Source organism: Pinus tabuliformis, chromosome X (genome assembly GCF_031772625.1).
Source record: "Pinus tabuliformis cultivar Carrire ecotype Pingquan chromosome X, CPIR1, whole genome shotgun sequence".
Taxonomy (NCBI): Eukaryota; Viridiplantae; Streptophyta; class Pinopsida; order Pinales; family Pinaceae; genus Pinus; species Pinus tabuliformis.
Window position 1 is genome coordinate 1604034577 of NC_142308.1, and position 23411 is coordinate 1604057987.

Consider the following 23411-nt stretch of genomic DNA (forward strand, 5'->3'; position numbering starts at 1 on the left):
GTATTATGTGCGTTGGTATTATATATTGCATGGTGCGGTGACACATAAAAACATGGTGCGTTGAATATTTTTGAAGGACGTGGATTATACATTCATATATTTTATATTTATATGTGCATTTATTTTTATATAATATATGAATGTTATGGAGTATAAAGACCATGTCTCATATGTGATGAACATACCATAAGTAAATACATCAACCTTTTGTTGCAACTATTCAAATTATTTTGAGGCCATTTCAAATCATATGATGAATTCACTTATTTCAATTGTGGGAGTGGTTCTCTCTGGAAAAGAGAACTATCATGAGTGGTCCCAGAAGATAAAACACACCCTCATTTTCAATGAGTTTTGGAAAGGAATTTGTGAAGGAGAAGGAGACAATGCACTTGAAAATCCCACTTCAGACAAGGAGATTTCCATTTGGGAAAACAAGAACAACAAGGCCTATGCCTTGATTGTAGTGTTCGTAAATGAAGAGGTGAGTCACCATATTTATCCATTTTCAAATGCTTTTTAAGCCTTAAATAAGTTGAAGGAATTACATGATTCACACTCTGAACTTGAAGTTGTTCAATTGATGATCGAGTTGTTCAATCTTGAGTTTAAAAATGATGACCCCCTTACCTTGGCATTAGAAGTAAGATCCATTATGCATGAAATAAAATCCACTGGCGTTAAAATATATATTCCTCTCATAGCTTATGCCAAGGCACTATATCCCACCTATTCACATTATCTTGAGTCATTGCAAGCAAGTGGCAACCTTAAGGAGATTACCTTTGACTCCCTTGAGAAGAAGTTTGTTGAAAGAGAGAAGGATTTTTGGAAGAAGACAACTCCTCAGTCTACTAAATAAGTTGTGTGCCTTGCACAGAAAGAGAAGAATCATGCACAAGATTCTTCTAGAGGAAGAGGTGGTCGAAGAGGAAGAGGAAGGAAGAATTTTAGAGGTGGGGGGGGGGGGACATTTCCAAGGAGAAAAGTATGATCTTCATTGCATACAATGCAATAGAGATGGACATGATGCATCCACATGTAAGCTACCTTGGGACAAAATTAAGTAGGAAAGAAATGAAGGAAAAGGAAAAACAACTCACAAAGGGAAAGGAAAAGCAATCGATTCCACACATTATGTTGTGGCACATTGCAACATTTGAGTAACTGAAGACTTATGCAATGCTTCACTTGCTTCATGGAAAGATTATTGGTTGCTTGATTCAGGAGAAACTTGCCAAATGAAATTTATAAGAGAATTCTTTGAAGAATTCATTGATAATGTTGATGAGACAATATACTTTGTAGATAAGCCAAAACTCAAGCCATCAGGGCTTGACACCATTAGGTTCAAATTGCCTGAACTTCCATACTTTCTTCTACATGATGTTTTATACCTCCCGGAGTTGAGGAGAAACTTTTTGTCTTTGGTCAACATCCACCAACAAGGAAACTCCATTCACATATTTGATGGCAAGGTCGAGTTCATAAAAGCATCAGATCACTCACTTGTCATGACCATGATAGAAGAAGAGAGCCTTCTGAATGTACAAGGAACCTTTGCTCGTGCACAAAAATTTTCATATAGTTCTCACTATGATGAAAGTATATTTCCATAAAGTCTTTTATGGCATGCTATATTTGGACACTTGAACTATGACAACCTTTGTCTGTTAAAGAAAAATGGTGTTACTAGTTTCCCTATAATTCCTAGTAAACTTAAGCAATGTGATGCTTTTTTCTTAGGAAAGAACAACAAATAGTCTTTTCATGATTCTCATTCCAAAGCACATAGAAAAATTGAACTCATTCATTCTTATTTATTTGACCCAATGCATGTTCCTTCTGCAAATGGTAATAAATATATAATGACATTTATTGATGACTACACCATAATGTATTGGGTTTATTTATTGAAGAACAAATCTGAAGCTTTTGAAACATTCAAGAACTTTCATGCAAATATTGAAAATTATACACAATCTCATATTGGATCTATTCATACTGATAATGGAAAATAATATACATCAAATGAATTTTAAAACTATCTTCGCCAACATGGGATCAAACATCAAACAATTGTGCCTTATAATCTCTAACATAATGGAGGAGCTGAAAGAATGAACAAGACAATCTTGAATATGGCACATTACATGATGTTTTTCAAGAATTTTAAGCTAATGTTTTGGGCTGATGCAATTCTATGTGCTGTGTATATAAAGAATAGGTGTTCATCTAATACTATCAAAAGCAAGATTCCTTATGAAATGTGGTATGGCCACATTACCTCGGTGAGGAATCTCAAGGTTTTTGTTTCTACCTATTATGCCTTGATACCCAAGGAACAGTGCAAGGAGTTGTAAATGTATATTCTTGGGGTACTCAAATACCTCCAAAGAATATCGTCTATATGATGAAGTGAATAAAAAGTTTGTAACATATAAAGATGTGATCTTTCTTGAATTTTCCAAGACTGACAATGTTGTTGAGCGGAAGCTTGATTGCTTGGATAGATTCAGACATGAAAATTATTTTCAAGAGTTTAATAATGAAATTTCACATCTTGAAGGGGGGATCCCTATACTGCATCAATTTGTGGAATATTCTTTTGAAGCACTCTCTCCCCTGCATGAAGCTCTACCCACTGATGATGCTTTGAGTGATGTGATTGACATAATTGGGAGAGTAAATCTTGATTCAGCCCAATCTTAGCCAACTGAGAAACCTCAGACATCTTAGAAAGGTCCTCCAAAATGGCTGACAAAGACACTTGGAAGTTTCTGTCCTAATGAGTTTGGAAAGAAAGGAACAGGAAGTTGAACTAGATAGAATGGAGACGATGTAGATGTTTCTGATTCACCTGTTGATATGGATGTTTCTTATGATTGTAAACTGAATTTGTCTGTAGATTTCAAACCCACTTCCTTCAAAGAAGTCACCTCTCATGATGAATGGAAAGAAGCGATGCAGAAAGAATATGATGCTTTGGTAAAGAATGGCACCTGAAATCTGGTTGATCCTCCATTGGGAAACAAAGTAATGGTCTGCAAGTGAGTATTCAAGAAAAAGTATAAAGCAGATGGCTCACTTGACAAGCACAAATCTTGGCTTGTGGAAAAAGGTTTTGGACAAAAGGAAGGGGTCAATTATGAGGATAATCCCCCCCCCCCTCCCAAAAAAAAAATGGGTTACCATCTGGACACTCTTTGCCTTGGTAGCTTAGAATAGTTGGAAAGTCCATCAAATGGATGTAAAAATGGATTTCTTGAATGGATATATGAAAGAGAATGTTATTATGTCCCAACCAAAAGGATTTTTTGTGAAGGGTCAGGAACAAAGGTATGCAATCTTGTAAAATCCTTGTATGGCCTCAAGCAAGCACCGTGAGCCTGGAACGAGAAGTTAACTGAGCATGTTTTGAAACTCAATTTCAAACATTAGGATCTTGATGATGCACCTTTTTTTGTCAAGAAAGTTGAAAAAATAGTTGTATATATTGTGGTGTATGTAAATGATCTTCTAATGATAGGAAACAATGAGAGATACATTTCATCCATAAAGAAAGAACTGAGGAAAGGTTTTGAAATGACATATTTGGGCTATGTTCACTACTATCTTGGTATTGAAGTAACTCAACATCCAAAGTTTATAATCCTCTCTCAAAAGAAGTGCATTGGAGATCTATTGAACAAGTTTAGCATGTTTGAGTGCAATCTTTTGACTACTCCAACGGAACAAAACTTAAAGCTCACATGCACTGAAAGAAAATAATTTGAGGATGCAACGAAGTATAGACAACTTGTAGGAAGTCTCAACTACTTGACTACTACAAGACTAAACATTTCATTTGTTGTTGGAATCCTCTCTAGGTTTATGCAAAAGCCTTGTGAGGGTCATTGGTCTACTGCAAAACGAGTTCTAAAGTACTTGAAGGGAACTCAAGACTTTGGACTCAAGTATACAAAGGTGGGCAACTTCAACTTGATTGGATACTCTGATTGAGGCTTCGATGGAAATAAAGAAACCAAGGTATCTACTTCAAGTTATGTTGTGTGTCTTGGATCAGGAGTTGTCTCCTGGAGGTCATGCAAATAATCAATTCCAATAGATTCCACAATGAAGGAAGAATATATGGCAACAACTGAAGCAACGAAGGAAATTGTGTGGCTTAGGAAAATTATGGAAGATTTGCAGGAGAAACAACTACATTCAACTCCTCTTTTGATTGGCAACACTTTTGTAATAAAGTTGGAAAAAACCCAAAGTTGCATTATCAGACCAAGCACATCAATACAAAATATCATTTGATTCAGCATCATGTTGAGGCCAAAATAATCCACCTATGACATTGTTTCACAAATGAGCATAATGTAGACATCTTCACCAAAGCACTTGGAAGGGAAAATTTTGAAAGATTTAGAATGATGCTTGGACTTACCAACATCCATTCATATTAAAGGGGGGAAAGTTGAACACCTAATATTTGGGATTAGGAATCCTATTTGAATATTTTGAATTGCAAAATGAGAGAAGTTTAAAGACGAAGAGACATTGGGAGATGAAACCTAATATTTTCCCTCTCATTGTATATATTCATATGTTATGTTAATGAAAATCAACAATTTATTCATGGAGTTACTCCTGGTATGACATTATAAAATAGGTTTAGGGATAGATCTTTAATTAGGCCCATGCTCAAGAAATACTAGGGTTTCATCAATTTCATCAATGTCAAGATTTCATGTATTTAGGATCTAGGGTTTTCTCACCTAGGGTTTGCACAACATCTAGGGTTAGAGCATCATGAATTTAGCACCTTATGGTTTCCTTATAATCAATGCAAGTTTTAGGGCATCAAAAATGGAATTATCATAGACCTATGGTCTCCATTATCTTCAATAATGACATCATTCTATTGACATCAATGACAACTTTTGACCAACAATATATTATTATCTAAATCGATTTAGGTAATTGGACTAAAAATGCCTTCAAAGATAGTGTATCCAAATGGGGTCTGCTTATACTTTGGTTGGATCATCTTGAAAAAATATTTTATATCTCCTCATTCCTATGGAATTAGAGGGAGTTTCATATACGGTTGGAAAAGTCTCCGAATATGGTATTTGACTATGTAATTTCCTCTTTCATTTGGAAAAACCTTGACATCAATAACAACCATTTAAAAATATCTCCCCCTTTGTTATTGATGGAAATAATTTGATATTTGCCTCTTCTAATAGTTTCTCCCCCTATCTAAATTCTCTTCATACTTCTTAACAATTTCTCCCCCTATTTGCATTCCCTCCCTCTTTGACATCAATAGCAAAGGGTGTCCCCCTGATTTTGTGCTTCCTTTACTAAGATAAAGGAGAGATCAATCTCGATGTCTTCTGGTGATATTCAAAATTTTATCTACACAGAGATTTGGTAAAGATGTTAACAATATCTTCTTTGGTGCCAATATATTCCATCTTGATATTCTACTCAAAAACTTGTTCTCTGAGGAAATGATACATGATTGGAATACACTTTATTTTTAAGTGCATACCAATATTTTTTGAGATATTGACTGCATTAGCATTGTCGGAAAACATAACAATGGGTTGATCATATTCCACTTTGATTCATTGTAAAGTTTGTTTGATTCAGTAAACTTGGGTACAACAGTCTATTACTACTATATATTTGGCTTCAGCTGTAGAAAGAGAAATTGATGATTTTTTTTCTGCTTGACCAAGATACAAGGAAATCTCCCAAGAAAAATGCACTCCCACTAGGTTTTTTTTTTCTATTTTCAATGCTACCTACCCAATCAACATAGGTGTATGTTGTTGACGTGAAATATTTACTCTTTGGATACCAAATCCCAAAATTGAGTGCACCCTTTAAATATCAAAACATCCTTTTTATTGCATATGTGATTCCTTTGGTGCTGATTGAAAATTTGCAACCATTCCAACCATTCCAACCACTAGGATAATGTTTGGTCTATAATTTGTCAAGCATAGTAGGTTCCAATCATAGATATGTAAAGTGTTTAATTTAATTCAAGGGATTCATCATCCTTGCTTAACTTGCATCCGGTAATCATAGGGGTATTGATTGGTGTGCATTCTTCCATTCCAAACTACTTGAGCATCTCCTACAAGAATTTGGTTTGGGAAATTAATATTCCTTTGTTGGATTGAAAAACATGTAGTCCAAGGAAGAATGGGAATTCTCCGATCATTAACATTTCAAATTCCTTTGAAATTTCGTGAGAAAATCCATGATCCATATCATAATTTTTGCCTCCAAAAATAATATCATCCACATATATGAGTGTAATCAATAAGTTGTCCTTTTCCATCTTGATGTATAGATTATTGTCATCAACTCCTCTTTTGAAACCTTGGTATTGAAGATAGTGGTCTAGCCTAGAATACTAGACTCTTAGAGCTTACTTTAACACATAAAGAGCTTTGACATAACCATCAACTTGGGTTGAAGTGCCTCGACAGTCTAGGTGGTTTTGACTTCATCGATAGATAGATCATCGTAGACTAGTGTCTTAGACAGATTAACAACAGTTGAATCAATATCGTGATCGTATGAAAAAGTAGAGAGATCACGACAACCAATATCAGAAAATTCAGGATGTTTGTCGGCATCCTCGTGATTTGATGAATCACATAGAGGGGTGGATGAGAAGCAAGAATGTTCACCCTCTATGTTTCCAGAAAAGGAAGATGAAAAATCAAGTGGCTTTTCAATGAATGATTGGTCCTCTCCATTGTCGGATGATAGACTGACATCCGGTGTGTCCCACAAATTATCAACAATGGGTGCATCCGTAGACGTAGATACACATGCGAAATCAGGGATGTCAGAATCACCAAAGATGTCAAAGAAGAATGGAGGAGGCTCAGACAGAAGGGAGTCATCCTTCGCCAAGGTTTGATGCTCAAGATCCCAGTGATAATCCTCATGAATGGTAGCGCAGGTTGGTTGCACAACAACAACTCCGTCAATGGCTTGATCCTTGTTCACAACAAGTGTATAGTTCGAAATGAAAGAACACAAGACAATGCAATCTAGAGGATCATTAGAATATGAAGACGGAGGTTGAGGTACAAAAAACATGTGACAACCCATGGGATTCACAACCAAGTCTACGTGAAAATGGAGTGAAGTGATGTTGGGAAGATGTCATAGTTGAATAGATGTGTGTGCCTATTCTCCCACATCACTCTACGATGGTGGAGCTATTTGATGAGGGGACAACAAACCGTCACTTGTGACAGCGACAGTGTCTGTCTGTGATTGCATAGCTCCATCACCGAAGTATGTTGAGCGAGGCTTGGGATTGAACTTCCTTTTATGATTAACAAGTTTGGTAAGATAGCACTCAAATTTGTCCATGAGATACTAGAATTTCATCTGACTTTTCGAAGCTTGAAACTGCAACACAAGGAAGCGGTCCCAAAATTCCATAGGCGATTCAAGCGGGGCCTTCCATTGTTGTAACATTTTTTGGTCAAGAGGTTCTAGATCAAAATGATGGAAAGTAGATTCAATGAGATCACAGAACTGCTCAAGTGAGCGCACGCTGTCGGGATGAAGACTCTAACACCACCGTAGTGGGGATTCGCAAAGTGTGTATACAAGAAGCACGTTGGCCTCTTCTGCATAGAACTCATCTGTAAGAAATGCATAGATGTCTTCTAAGTACTCAGGCTAGGCTAATTTTCCTTCACCATCATACGTGAATTCAGACAAGATATCAGCGAACTCCCTTGTGATGTCAAGAGTTTCGACATACAAAAAAATCACAGAGGGATGAGTGTGACAGTATCCATGACAGATGTGAAAAGATTTAAAACTGGATGAGAGGACACTGCTTCTCATCTAGCTCTCCTTCTAGCACCAAAAATGTTGACAGTGTTAGACCCACCAACATGTCAGGGGATCTCCCCGGTAAGAAGTCTCAACTAGACCTCAAACCATTTGGTGTAGGAGTCCCAGTAGTGGGTCGTATGGTATCGCCTTGACCGTGGTTGCGTGAAGAGGAATTTAAGATGTCCCTATTGGTGGAAAGGGTGTGACATACATAACTAGTCAAGGAAGGTGCATGAACGGTTATAACACATGGAAATTGAGGTGAGTGTTCCCCTTGGAAACCTATGGAAGCATGCGGCTTGGAAGAGAACACATGAGCGAAGATGCATCACAAACTGGAAAGAAAGTAAGCTAACAATCCAAAGTGATTGTTAAACCAACAACACATCTCAATAACATTCATACATACTTATAAAAAAAGAGTCCATACATGCATGCGTAAGCAAATAGATACATATATCATTAGAGTAACGAAGATAGTTGAAATAAAATAACAACATATGCATGAAACATGTTGGCTCTATTATATTAAGAAGATAAATTTCCAATCATATAGTACAACCATGAACAACCACTAATCCCGATAGTAGAACATTATAGTCATTGTTGCATGCTCCTCCAAAGAGATGTACTAGCTCTGCACTATGGAGAAGCCAAGGCTCGTTATAATACTCTCCAAGCTTTCTCTAAGATACTCCTATCAGAATCTTGGCTGACAAAAAGCTTGGAAAATGAGTTATGAGGTACTATATATAAAAAAGTGTGGGGTGACCCTTGACATTCCCCTTTGTGACTCTTCATCTAACCTCATGACTCTTCAACTACTACATGACTTTTACATTCAACTATCGACACTTGGAATTTCACTTTACAAGACGTTACATGCAATCTGCACATGTACCCATGTGAGACAAAATGGGCTTGAGCAAGCCATGCAAGCTATCACTAACACTCAAACAATTCTAGTAAGACCAACTCTTCGACATCCTTGTGATGAGCAACAGTGGTGAACTGATGCCAAGATTGGCCGTCTGTGATGGTGTCTGTGCACTCAATTATGGTGACATTAAGTTGAAAGTGAACTCTTGCTTCCGTTGCATCCGGATACACTGATATGGCTCCTTTGTCCAACTTTTATGATAACATGCACATCATCGTCTTGAGTGCAGCTAGACCAGCAACATTCTGATGCATGGTGTCTATTTTGATCTCCAAGTGTGTGTTGGTGACCATGCGCATCAACTTGTCGACATACATGTTTAGCTCAAATCGGACTTGCTTCTTGTCTTTTCCTCGGTGAGTGTGCCAATGGGTGGGATCGCATGTGTGCATGTAATGACATCCATTCTCCTGAAAACCCTTGCATGCGATCGACAACACTTCTCACCCTGTCTGCTCCATGCCAACTACTGGATGGTTCCATAACCTGTATGGGCACAATTTCATCAATTTGTGCATGTTGCGCCTCCTATTGTACCTGTTCCCACTACAACTCCTTTTGTTGTCTGTGAAACTCCTATTCTTCTTTGAGTTTTCGCTTCAGCACATGAAACTCCTTCTCTGTTTCTCTCTCTACCTTCACACAATCCTCTTTTCACAATGTCGCCTCATAGCCTCAATCTCCAAAGCTGATTTCATAAGTGGATCTTCTTGAGCTTGCAACTTTGTTCTGCCTCTGCATTGTAAACAACCTTCCTCTTGCATTTTTCGTATGCAGGTGTGCTACCTTCTACTACTGCTGATGTTGTTGTTTGTTGTGACACCACTGCCATTTCATCTTGATATCCTTGTCCATGAACAACTTGATGTCTTCATAGATAGGCAAGGTCATAAACACTTAATTGACTACATCCCTAGTTGTGCTCTGAATGTGTCTTTGACTCTACTCTCCTGGAAGCCATTCTACCCATGTTGCTGAGGGGCAGACAAACATGTGTGATACCTGGAGACATAGAAACACTCATGAAAATATTTTTTTTCAGTAAAAAAACAAAACAACTGGAGGAATGACATGCAACATACCTGTGTGATTGTCTATGAAGATTGCACAATTTTCACCGAGAGGTTGGGGGACTAACTACCAAAAATGCACAAGGAAAATTCTAGGATGTCAGGAGGTTGACTGACTGCTGGAATTGTGAAATTCATAGTCCATTCTAACCTGATGAGGACTGAAACTGTGAAATGCACAATTTTTGCTAACAGTGACATGAAAACCAGTAAACTGCATTGCACAGTTTCTGGGGCCAACAAAGCACTGCCTCTTAGAATTGTACAATGCAAGCCTGGATGTCAGTAATGGGCCATACTTGAGAAATTTATGGAGGGAAGGCAAAGCCTTCACTTCTAGAATGTGCAATGTTAGCCGGGCAAGGCAAGGTCCAAGCCAAGGCAACCCAGACCCGCCGACAAGCGACTGAAAACATGAGAAGCCTGAATGCATGGTGATACTGAATGTAAACAAGAGTGAATGATCATGCATGCAAATAGTAAGTGAAGGATTCATAAAATGGGAAATCATGCATGTGTGTGAAGCGAGTTGCCGCAACTGCGATTGTCGGTACAAAACCAGTGTCTTGCATGCGACTGCAGTGAGATGCAAACGAAAACTGAAACAATTCTTCTACAAGATAACATACATCAAAAAGACAATAAGCGCTCATTGAAATCAAGAAAACAACATTATCACAAAGAAAAAAACAAAAAGTGACAAAAACACAACGCAAGACATGAAAAGCAGACTTACCCTGAAACAACTAAGATGAAAGTGCCAAAGACTCCTGGATGCAATGTGGGATGCCAGAGTTGCAAGATTGATGTGAGGAATGAGCTCTATAGTGTCTGGTTAATAAGTTTTGACAAGATTGAGGTTATGATATGCATGCCACAAATCTAAAAAAAAGCGACACTTGGCAAGAGGTTTCTAAAATGATCTTTGCATGTAACCTTCAGCTGCTAAGAATAGATCCCTAGATCTAGGGATGCCTTTTGCATGCTGCCTTTTTCTATTTTGGGAAGAGCAACCCATGCATGAAAATCAATTTTGCTCAGTCCCAGAGGGAACTGGTCAACCTAAAGGCACATGTGACAACTTGCTTGACTGAGAGAGGGATTTGCACAATTTCTGAGAGGAACTGGTTGGCTATCCCAGAAGGATTACACGATTTATGGGAGGAGCAGGTGACTGCTGCCCATAATTGCGCAATTTTTGGGAGGAGATGGGTTGGCTGTCCCAGAGGGATTGCGCAATTTCTAGGAGGAGCAGGTGGCTGCTACCTAGAATTGCACAATTTCTGCACTGAACTGCAGTGTTGGGCCAGATTGTGCAATTTTTCCAAGGAAAACTGTCTGATTGTATTGCGAAATTCCTTAGCCCAGAAGGTTTGCCAATAGATTTGCACAGTTTCTAGAGAGAAGGTTGGTTCCCCCCTAGAATTATGCAATTTTCTAAGGGAGTTTCTCATCCAACAACTAGCCCAAGTCCATAATGGCATCCTATGAGGGGAGAGAAACAAACTAACATGCACAGGTTAACGAGTTGCTGAAAAACCAATGAAGCCTATGTACTTGAAAATGCAAGACATGTTGCTAGGATGTTTGGTAGGGAGGCTCCAAAACAAAGCTAAGGAGACATTTTGGAGGGTGGTTATAGCCACTACAACACCTCCAGATAAAAGCAAGCTCTAGAGGCCCCACACTTATTAAATATTTTACAGTTGATGTTCAATATATTTGGGCACAAGACCATCATTAGTTAATGGACCTCTCCATGCCGATTCCAACAGTAAATGGCAAATCACAAGATTTATCACAATTTGAAGGATATGTCAAATTAAAGTTGATGCCCCCATCTTGTGATAAAAAAACCACAAAAGATGATGATGTGGTAGTATATTATTGGCTAGGGTCTCATCGATAAAAGGCTCCTATATTTAAAAGAAATCAAATAATATTATGGAATATCTTTAAAACCAAGTGAAAGTAGGCCTCATTTCATAAAGTTGTGGATCCAACAAAAAATAAATTCCATTTTCATTTTCCCCCCATTTTGCAAGTCAACTTCATTAGATCAAAGGCTAGTTGGCCCCTCCATTCCATATATATATAGATATATAGATATATATATATATATCTATATATATATATATATATATATATATATATATATATATATATATATATATATATATATATATATATATATATATATATATATATATATATATATATATATATATATATATATATATATATATATATATATATATATATATATATATATGATCAGCTGAAGTTGAAGTTGCAGGGTGAGACACAACGGCGGGAAATAAATGATCGCTATCGCTTGCCCCATGACGAGAGCACTGATCAATAATACTTGCCCAAAGAAAGAAAGGATCGCGAACAGATATGAACGCCATGTGGGTCGTTAATGTAACGAACTATATGATGATCTGATAGTGAAAATCCAACAAAACGTAGAAGTGTATTACTAAGAAAACAATATATACCATATTAGTTTTTGCAATTTCTTCAGACTTCGCACTAGTCTTTGCAATTTCTTCCAATTTGGCACCGTCTGTGGGAATCGAACCCAGGACCACGTGGTTAAAAGCCACGCGCTCTACCAGCTGAGCCCACCACCCACAGTGTGAGCACGGGCGCTCTGTTTATCTGTATTCTCTCCACTTCATCTTCTTCCTTTTTTGTTTCAGTCGGCTCACTCACGCTCTCATTTTCCACTTGTTTCTCTGCATCCTCCATAACTTTCCTTTTCCATCCTCGGCCTCTTCCTGCCATTGTGATAAGGAAGAAGAAGAAAGAGATGTTTGCTCTTCACAGCTCCGAATAATCCCCACAACTTTTAAATTTGGGTTGAGGCCAAAGAACACAGGATATTTCAAGCTGCAATAAAATGGGAGAATTGTTTATACACTCGTCAAGTTCGTGGAGGCTTTGCTGACAGCATAGTTTAGGAGGCAAAGTCGGTTTCTAAATTGTTCCAATCTTGTTAAGAAAAAGCCCAAAGATTCTACACAGACCAAGTGGTTAGATTCAAAAGCATCAAAATTAAAGAGAGCACACGAGTATATTCAAAAGCATCAAATTAGATATTTTATGTTAAAGAGAGGTTTTATTTTGGAGAATGTAAAATTGGATAGTAGAGATAAATGAAATAATATTTTTTTTTATTTTCATTATCTAATAATTTTAAGTATTATATATATATATATATATATATAGATAGGGATCGATCCCATCTCAATGAATATCAATTCAAATTCAGGAATCTATCCACAGCCTATGAGGAGTCCTGAATTTCTGTAGGAGGTTGAATACTATTGACTCATGGCTCTTTCCTTAGGCATATTCTATATCATTCTTTGTTAGGGTGTATTGAGCTTATGCTTTATGTGTTTGTGCTTGGTTTTTTGTGGGACTCTTGAGTCTATTTGCAGGTGAAATTTACATCAAGAAGTTGATCCATAAGGTCTTATTCAAACATGTAGCACTATAACTTTGTTCCTAAAGATCGCCCTATCTAATGTCTAAAAACCCTATTTGACCTCTCTATATAAGGAAAAACCCTTCACGAACTATTGAAAATATGGTGGAAGGCCGAATTCGTGAGAAGCTTCTGGACTTTTAATTTCCTTCTAATTTATGGCAAGGGTTTTGGGATTAAATTTCCTTCAAGGGTGATTTTGTTTGGCTCAGTAGCACTTATTTTCTTTTAAATGTTACATGGTTCAAATCCCTGTTGATTGGCATGATGGATTAACCTAAGTTCTATGAAAAATCACTTTGCAAGAACCTTATCATGAGAAGCTTGACATAGAACAAACTTTGGTGCCAATACTTGAAGATCTTCAACATTGTTTTTATCCATAATTTAAGTGGCTATGTTGGAAAATTTTATGAGATTAAGATATGGATCAGTCTTGACTTACTAGTGTGATGACAGTGCACTTGAGATTATTAACCAATGAAATGATGATAGTCTAAATATCTGATGCATTGGAAACATGTATATGTGTGCTTAATTATATTTTGACCATATGCTAGAGACTTAGTGCAATTTTGAGGTCAAATGAACATTGGTAATGTAGATATGGTTATATGCAATGAATATGGTGTGTATGGGAACTTTAATATAAATGGAAGTGCAATTAAAATTGTTACATGCTAAAGTGATTTGTATTGTGACCTATTTGTATGGTGAACAATTTTTTATGCTCGACTTTATTGTGTACAGTGTAAATGGGTTGAATGTAACCTCTTGCATCATATCACGATGAATAATGATATTAATCAATTGTGTGTGTGACCATATGTGCATACCTATAGATCATAATGTTGTGTAATGAGTATCAAATTAATGGAGTGTTAGATTTCCAACAGAAGAGTGTGATTTGAGAAACAATTGGAATTCTATGTATTGGAGAACCTGTGATGGAGTCAATTAGAGAACCTTTGTACATGAATAAGACAATAATATGCTTTGAAATCGGATCGATAATGATACATGTTTCTTATTGTGCGAATATATTTCTGAAGTGTGACTTGAATGTTGATGCTAAATATACATGTTAGTTTGGAAAGTTGTTGTTGTAGAGTGCATTTGAGTAGACTAAGCCTACGTATGAATAAAAAGTGTGTAGTAGCTATAGATGTTGTATGTAATTAGGCTAGTATATAGAGTGATTTGGAGGAGATCACACTTGATCTGTGTTATGTGTTGCTATGGGTATAAATAGAGTTTATATAGCTACCATTCATGTTTGGGGGAGAGAGAGAGAGAGGAGCTCATATTGGTGCTCACATGTTTGTATGCTAATTCCATATTGATATATTGTCATAAGTAGTGAGATTAACCAGTTGAGAGTATGTCATAGTACTTTATTGTGATGCATTTCCATGATTCTTATTTATGTAGTATTATTTCCAGTACTCACTTTGTATTAGCAAATCCTTGATGTGTTTGACTGAGTTTGAGAGCTCACATGTATGCCATGTATTGATGTTCATGCCATGTACATTGAGTGCGAGAATGCATTTGTGATGATATTTTTGTTGTGTATTTTGAGTATATTTTTTTTGGGAAGAGTTATTGATGGTGATTTTTTCGGAGATTTATTATGTTAGAGTAAGTTGCTAACTTTTAAATATGTTGAGATTTTGGTGATCAAAGTTACACAGAGAATTTGTACTGCAGATCAAGATCACAGAAAAATATTTTTTCTTGATTTGTTGATGTTGTTCCTTAAGTAGAGAATAATGCTTGAAAATTTGACCTTAACTAGGGTTTGATGTTCTTAAGATGGGTTATTAAAGAGAGGCTTAGTTTTATATTTAGTTTGTTGAAATATGGTTTAATGTTCTATTAAGTATTTACTGCAAATATTGTTAAGGATATCTTGATCAATATGTTTGGTATTTGATGAGCTATAATTTTTTGTAGAGAGAGTTTTGATTAAAATTTGTGCAGGGATCAGTTGCAGAGAAATTTTGATATCTTGGTATTCAGTTTGAGAAGATATTGTATTGCAAATTTGATCGTGAGCACAAGTGGATCTAGTCTGAAAAATATATGAAATGTGGTTCATCGTCTAATTAGGGTGGTGTTTATCAATTTATTTGTCTTAAATTGTTAAATGAATTATCGACTGAAGTTGGTAAGCTTGTGAAGTGAAAGTGCACTATATATGCTAGAATTCCTTTTATTAAATGAGATTGTTAATGTGCATGATTGAGTTATTGAGATTTACCTCTAAGGATGCAATTTATTCCTATCTTATTCTTTAAATAAAATGGATATAATACATTGAATATTCCTGCTATTTTCTAATGAAATAAAAAATGCTCTTCACACTTGCTAAATGAAACTTAAAGAAAACTCACATTATCTTATTAAGAAAACTTAACTAATCTATTGCAACACAAATATAGTCTCTAAAAGCATAATTAATCATCTAAAATTCTAACAATCCTCTGCATAAAAACCAAAATGAAATTAACTTCTATTCAAACTGAAAAAAACCACACATCTATCATTATCAATCACTTATATTTGAAATCAAAGGTTCTGAAATGAAATTACAACAAAATCACTCATTGTTGAATTGAGGCTTTTGCGATCCATATCAAGTTTATGAGAAGATTCTTCGACGAAAATCACATCATAATTCATTTGTTGATGCGTTTCGAATCAACGAGTGTGGTTCATCGTCAGGACAATAATGAACCACACTCGTTGGTTTGAAACGCATCGACAAATGAATTATGATGTGATTTTTTCCAAAGACTCTTCTCACAAAATCACTCATACTGTGAAATTAAATGTTTTGAAATGAAAACCATAAAGAAAACACACATACATTAAAATGAAATACTGTAAAATGAAACACTAAAGAAATATATTAACTCTGAAATAAATCACTCTGCAATCATAAGGAAATATATGAAAAGCAATTACATTACCATTAATATAATTATACATCATCTTGAAAAAGGAACGCTTGATGAAATATCATTATCTCTATTTGAATGAAATCAAGACTGAAAATCAATTCTAAAACGTATGAATAACTATGACAAAAGATAAAGAAAAGATATGTCAATGTAGAACCTTCACTATTTGCAGGGGCCTCCACAAACAGGTGGTTATAGAACTTCAATTGAACAGTCAGCTATGCATTATAACTTCAAAGGATTTTCTTCATTAATAGAGTAAAAACAAAGTTTCAAAATATCATTGTCGCATGCATAAAATCCACTTTCTATTCATGTTTGTTGCACGATATTTATAAAAACCCATGTCAATAATTGTTCGAGGCTTTTACACCTACCTTAGCTAAAAAAATTATAATTTAAGCTTCTAACAACTATCGAGATATCGTTGCTCACAATTTTCTATTTGGAAAAGAAAATCGTGAAGCGTAGGAATTTTAGACTCTCGCTCGCCTATTTAACAACCATGTTGATTTTATCCTTTGACCACGCAATCAAATGATCCTATTGATAATATGGTTTGGATGAATAGGAGGAAATCATTAAAGGGATCAATCTCCATATGTCTATATATTTCTCCTCTTAGTTGGCACCTCTGATCCTGGTAAACCATGGAATTGGCTACAAAAACAGAGATTAGTTGCAGAATCGTGTGAATTCGATAGCCAATACAAATATTAATTCAATAATAAGGAACATTATAAAATATGAAAGATAAAACAATTAAATACCTTACCATGTCAAAAACCTTGTAGTTTGATGCCTATTGAATTGACGATGATGGTCAAGGAAAAGAAAAATAGGTAAGGGAGAGTGTCAAAATGAAGAAATCACGAGGCTCAACATTCCCCCACACGGAGGCCATTGCATGTCCTCATGAAAAAAATCAAAATTGGAAATCTTTCTCTGTCACTGCTCTCTCTCAAAAACTTGGGCCAAAACATCCAAGTTTGTCGTTTTTATCTTCTTTCTTGTAACTGTCATTCTGGGATTCTTCATAAAAATCCTGCATTTTAGACTCATGACCTTATTTCTTAGAGATTCATTCTTTTTCTTTAAATTTTTGTTATTTTCATACCATAATCCCATATGTATAAGAATGCAATAATTCTTAGTCCTTTGTATCTTATTCTGCATTTTTAATGTTTCATGTTCCTTCTTCAGATGTCTATTCAACATCTCCAACTCAAAGACTTCTTATTTCAGAGTTTTCACGAGTGGAGGTTGTCGCACGGAATGTGTCGATCTTGCAGACAAGATAGACCTTCCTAGAATCTAAAGAAGACCTAACGACAAGCAAACCAACCAGACACTATCTTTCTCTAAATATGCTTCAATAAACAATAGCAAACAAGTGTTTTTAGGGCCTACCTTTGGTCCAACGCAAGCTTGTGGATGCCCTCGCTCCTTTGATCCAAATGAGCTCCTTTTTGCGAATCTGCAAACACAAACAAGGCAAACACATTAAATAGCACCTAAAAAACCAATTGCATAAAACATATTTAACATGAAAGTCAAGGAGTCCATGAAACAAATAACATAAGATACTTGTTGAGAAAAATGAGTTTGATTGTATTGATTCAAAAGAAGAAGAACTTTACAACCTTTGCCTTGACGCTGTACAAGCTCCTCCCAGGGTCCAACAAGATGTATCCTCTACTTTGACAAGTTTCACTCACTCTCCAATGGAACCAAGAGGTATGTGATCTCTCCTCTCAAGCTCAACCAAAGAGTCTTAAATTCATCAGCATTTACCCTCAAAATGTTCAGCTTCTAACCTCTCTAGTCCTCACCCCAATGCCTGTATTTATAGTGCAATGGAGGGAAGTTACTAGGTCCTCCTTCAAAGGGATAAAGCCCTCCTTCAAAGGGATAGCTCCTTTAGTCAAGGGATTAGCTCCTTCTCTTTTGGGATGCATGAACCACCTCAGAGCAAACAATCCGCGTCAAAATTCCTTCTAGAAAACTCTAGAATTAACCCAAAGTGAGTTTTTTAAGATAAAACTTGCACCTTTTGACTTTCACAGGGGTCCGCACCTACACCGTTAGGAACAGAGCGGGTAGGTATGCAGCTTTTGTACACAGAAGGTGCGGGACTGCAGGTGACCATGAGAGAAAGTGCGGAACCAGAGTTACATTGATTTTTAATGTCTTTCTCTCACTTCTAAAGCTTGATTTGAAGCGCTGAGGTCTTAGACTTGCTTAGGAGGATAGTACAAGTAATGATAGACCCATACTGACTGCAAATAATCATGGTGACGATATTTTTGTGTAACAGATTGCCCCCTAAAGTGCGAAGTCTGTAGTAGATGAGGATTTCATTTATCATATAGGAAGAGTGAAGTACTTTATCATTTCGAGGATCATCTTGTGGAGAGCCCAGTCGGAACCTGTAAAAACATTCAATGCAAGATATATATATGAGATCATATCATCACTGAGGTAGGCATTCCCATACTCAGATCAAAACTAACTAGAAAACTATCTACTGCTCTAATATAGGAATGATATTGCAAAACATCATAAATATAGACTCGTGTGAACACAGTATGGACGCAACCATTTGTTTATGAATAGTCCACAACATAATGAATACAAAATTCCTCGCAGCCTGGATGGTGGAAACTAGCTCCATGGTCTTCATTTCTATATCCCGAAATAGTACGATTCTATCCATGCGAATAAATGTGTTGATGTCGAACATGGTAGAAACCACTTGATTACCAGTCAATGATGTAAACTGTTAACAAGTGTGAGAGAAACCACCAGTGATGTCAATGGCTCTCAAAGTACCCAGTACAATCCATGAGATGTGAGTAAATGTGTTGATGTCGAACATATCACGGAATCCTTTGATCGAAATTCAATGATGTAAACTGTCGTCAAAGGCGAGAAACCTGCCATTGAGGCATGCAGATCTCAAGGTACTGATGATTTCTAGATAGTCTTTCTAGATAATGAGCTGATGTCGATAGAAAGCGATCCGTCGTAGGCAAGCCCACAACACGAAATCATAGATCAAGTTGAAGAAATTTAGTTGCAAGGACTGACTCAGGGATGGTCAAAATGGATGACAAATATTTTTCAGATGAATGGCTTATTGGCAGTGACCTCTTAAACACATAACGACACGACATATGGCTTGGTAACAATTGACCCAAAGTTAATACCTAGAAATTGGCTGAAGACTTTCAGTGTGGTTTGACCAACTGTTAGGCAAAGGATTTCCCAACCCAGTTGAATAAAAGTGTCGTGTTCGAGAGTGGTTACAAAGTATGACAAAGAGACTCATTTTCCTCTCTTTTCCCCCACCATTTCTGGCAAGTACCTCTTTATTTTTGACAAGCTTGAGGAGGATAACATTTGTTTGATTATAAGCTCATCCTTCAGATGAGTCCAACTTAGTTTAGATTCGAACCCTAAGAAGGAGTGGTTCATTCCTGTTTGTAATTGAACACGTCCTTTACTGTGAAATTTTAACGAGTCCAGTATAGGAGAAACTCGGCGTTTTTCAATTTTAGAGAGTCTGAAAAACTTAAGAAGACTCCAGGGTTGACCTTTTTCGTAAATTTGTGTCTCCCAAGCCCAAAAAAGTATAAAATAATACTTGAGAGAACCGCTTGATCTTTTACGACCAAGGAGTACTTTTCGTTATTAGTGTCACTGATCCGAAAAAGTAAAAAAGCGATCAACGACACGTCGTTTTATAACTAATATCGAATTCGAAACGACAAAAATCCGGCAATCTTTTCATGTTTTTACGGTCGGAAAAGAGCTGTAAGTGGACCGTCTTTTAATTCCGTTTTAACGAGTGTAAAAGAAATGCTTGGCAATCTTTTCATATTTTAGGAGTCAGAAAAGGGCTTAAATATGACTCTACTTGTTTTTTCGTTGAAAATGATAGATTTTGCCTGAATAATCCTTTATTCTGCACAAAAACACAAACATTACTCATACCTGTTTGAAATGGATAAAAGCGTTGCAAAATACCTTTTCAAAGTGAAACATAAACAAATTTGCGATTTATTTACTCAAAAAACTTATAAAAAGGGCCTTTGTCAATTCATTTTTACTGTTCGAGTTTGGGTGAGAAAATAGTGCTTTTGCTTAAAAAACTTCCCGTGAAGATTGTGGAAAATCCAACCGTCGGAATCGAGCGCCGTCTTCTCCAGGTAATCCACATCATCCTACTCTTCATTTTCAACCGTTTATTTTTTTGATTTAGTCCTTCATTTCATTTTTTGGGAGGGTTTTTAGGCGCAAAACCCGCGCACGGGGGTCCGCAGGTTTACCATTGCGGACCCGCGGACCCCGACTTTTTCTCCATTGGGAAAAAGCTCGGGGTCCGCACCTTCCGTGTAGACAAAGTGCATACCCACGCACTGTGTCTAACTCGGAGGGTGCGTACCCCGCCGCAAGGGTTTTGAACCCAAAATTTCTCAAAAATGGACCAATCAAAATGTTTTCTAGCAATTTAATTAATCTTTATACTTGATGCAGAGAGTATATCATGCTAGATTGGCGTGAACGAGAGCATGAGGACATGGATACTGCCGCATGGAATCATCAGCCTTCACTTGATGCTTTGAGGGTGTGCGGATTGTACAAATTCTGGACCATTCCTGGCATGAGGGCTCAAGTGGATTTCTTACAGTGGCTGGTTGACAGATGGAGCATACAGGACCAGTGTTTTTTCATTGGCGGGCACCGGCTCGAAATCGAGCCGAAGGACATTTATTTCTTAACTGGTTTGTCTAAGAGAGGCGAAGACTTGACTCTATTCGGGACTAGGCTAGGTGGCCAGTCTGTCGATAACCTCCGCTAGAGTACCGCAACAGCCAGGCTAAAGACAAAGGGATAGACATAAAGACCATATCCCGTCCTGAGCTCATGGTGATTGCATTTACTGTCACCAGAATTTGCGGAGCTGCCGCATTACATATTGCCACTGGATCCCAGATGCGTATGGTAGCTGATTGCTTTCGAGGCACCATCTTCAACTGGTGCAATGCTGTGCTGGCCAATGTGAAAGGCCAACTGACCAGGGCCAAGAGCGGACGACTAAAGACCTTTGGTTATGGGGCTTTGGTCGTGAGTTTTGGCCTGGAGAGGGTTCCTATGCTGATCCCACAACACCTTACTGTTGGAGCTGGGCTTCCTCGAGAGCTGAAACTGATGCGATGGGTCGCAATCATGGCCCGTCACCCGAACGAGAGGACAGAAGTTGCTCGGTTCAAACCTGAGTATTTCCAATGGTTGGAAAATCGGGTCTTTTCCATTCAGGACTTCCCTTACACTGGGATGGATTTCCGTGGTGACCCAGACATGGCTCTTCCACTAGGAGAGCAGTGGGACGAGTCAGGTAAAATCCTTTTCAACTTTTCCTATTTTAATTTTTTTTTATATTTTTGATCGTCTCGAAACTGATAGTAAAAATTTTAAATGCAGATGTGGGTCCACAGCGACCAGCCGCTCTCCGGCCTTTCGAGAGGAGGCAACCAGTTGCACCTGCGCCAGCCCCACAGGACGAATCAGCAGAGGTTTTGGCCGAGTTGGAGGGTCATCTTGAGCGCTTGACAGGGGATATTCCTGAGACCACTATAGACGACATTCCTCGTTGACTTCAGCGCTATGTGATTGGAGTCCCGGGACCTTTTAGGAGGTTCCTTTGCAAGGTGGCCCGGGCAGTGGTTTCTTATAGAGATCATCACCAGTGATAGGATGATCGCCTTTTGTGGGCACATGTGACATTTTTGCTTTTTGTACTTATCATTTTTTGCGATCATAAGGTGTTTTTCAACCTATGATCGAAGACGATGTATTTTTTGACACACTCCTATATATATATCACTATTCCCAGCTTATCTTGTAAATCATGTTATGGAATGGTTTTAAATTTACATGTATGATTATTGCAAATGTCTATTTAACATTCGAGAAGCAATTGCATCTGCTAATGTATTTAAAGACCTTGGAATATGTTGATGTTCAATGTAATCAAACTCACGTTCCAAGAGACGCACTCTCAAAAATAATCTTAATAACACTGGATTTCTAATGGCATACACTCTATTAAGTTGTAACAAAACGAGTTCAGAATCTAACCTCACCATCAAACTCCGAATCCCAAATGAAATAGATTCAGATAATAACTCAATCACTGCACTGTACTCTGCAATGTTGTTTGTTGTTTGACTGAGGCTTACCCCATGCATAGAAACTAACTCGTCAGAGGGCGAATAGATAACCCAAGCTGCGGAAGAGATGTTTCGTGTATTACAACAAGCACCATCAGCAAATCCAATGTATGTTTGGAGAGGCATTGACATCTGCAATATCAAGAGTAAAACCAAGATAAGCAGGAATAATGACGGAAAAACACTCTCTAAGATAAGCACACTTTGTAAACTAAAACACACCAGCTAGAAAGAAAAACTGTCCTAACTAAAAATCTCCATACCCCATTCTTTTAAGCATAGTACCTCTTCAAGTAAAGGCCATTTCTGGGTTTACCCAAAGAGTCCCCATCAAAGTCTACCAATTCATAGGCCCCTTTTGCTAGCTTTCGCTTAACAATATAGGGACCATGCCACATAGGAACGAATTTCCCAGCACCTAATTTATCATTAGCTTGATCATACAATAACACTAGGTCTCCTTACGAAAAATTTCGAGGGGTCACATTCCGATCATACTAAGCTTTCATACGTTTTGCGTGAGTCTCGATCACCAATGCAGCATCACGTCGATTCTCATCTAATTGAGCTAAGTATAAAAAACGCTTTTCCTCTTTGGAAGTAGCTGGAAATAACTCGATGGCCATTTGCAGTGACGGGATTTTGCACTCAATGGGTAACACAGCTTCCAAACCATAGACTAGTTGAAAAGGAGTGAACCCTGTTGATGTTTTTACTGAAGTTCGGTATGCCCAAAGCGCTGAAAATAGCATGTTGTGCCAATTCGACCGATGAATCCCAATGATTCGTCGGATCATGATAACTAAAACTTTGCTGATGGAC

General features: G+C 37.3%; 1 non-coding gene across 1 annotated transcript; it reads right to left on the minus strand.

Annotated features, from left to right (window-relative positions):
- Positions 1 to 12451: 12451 nt before the first annotated feature.
- Positions 12452 to 12526, minus strand: TRNAK-UUU (transfer RNA lysine (anticodon UUU)). The gene has a single exon. It is a non-coding gene; the product is annotated as a tRNA-Lys (tRNA).
- Positions 12527 to 23411: the final 10885 nt, after the last annotated feature.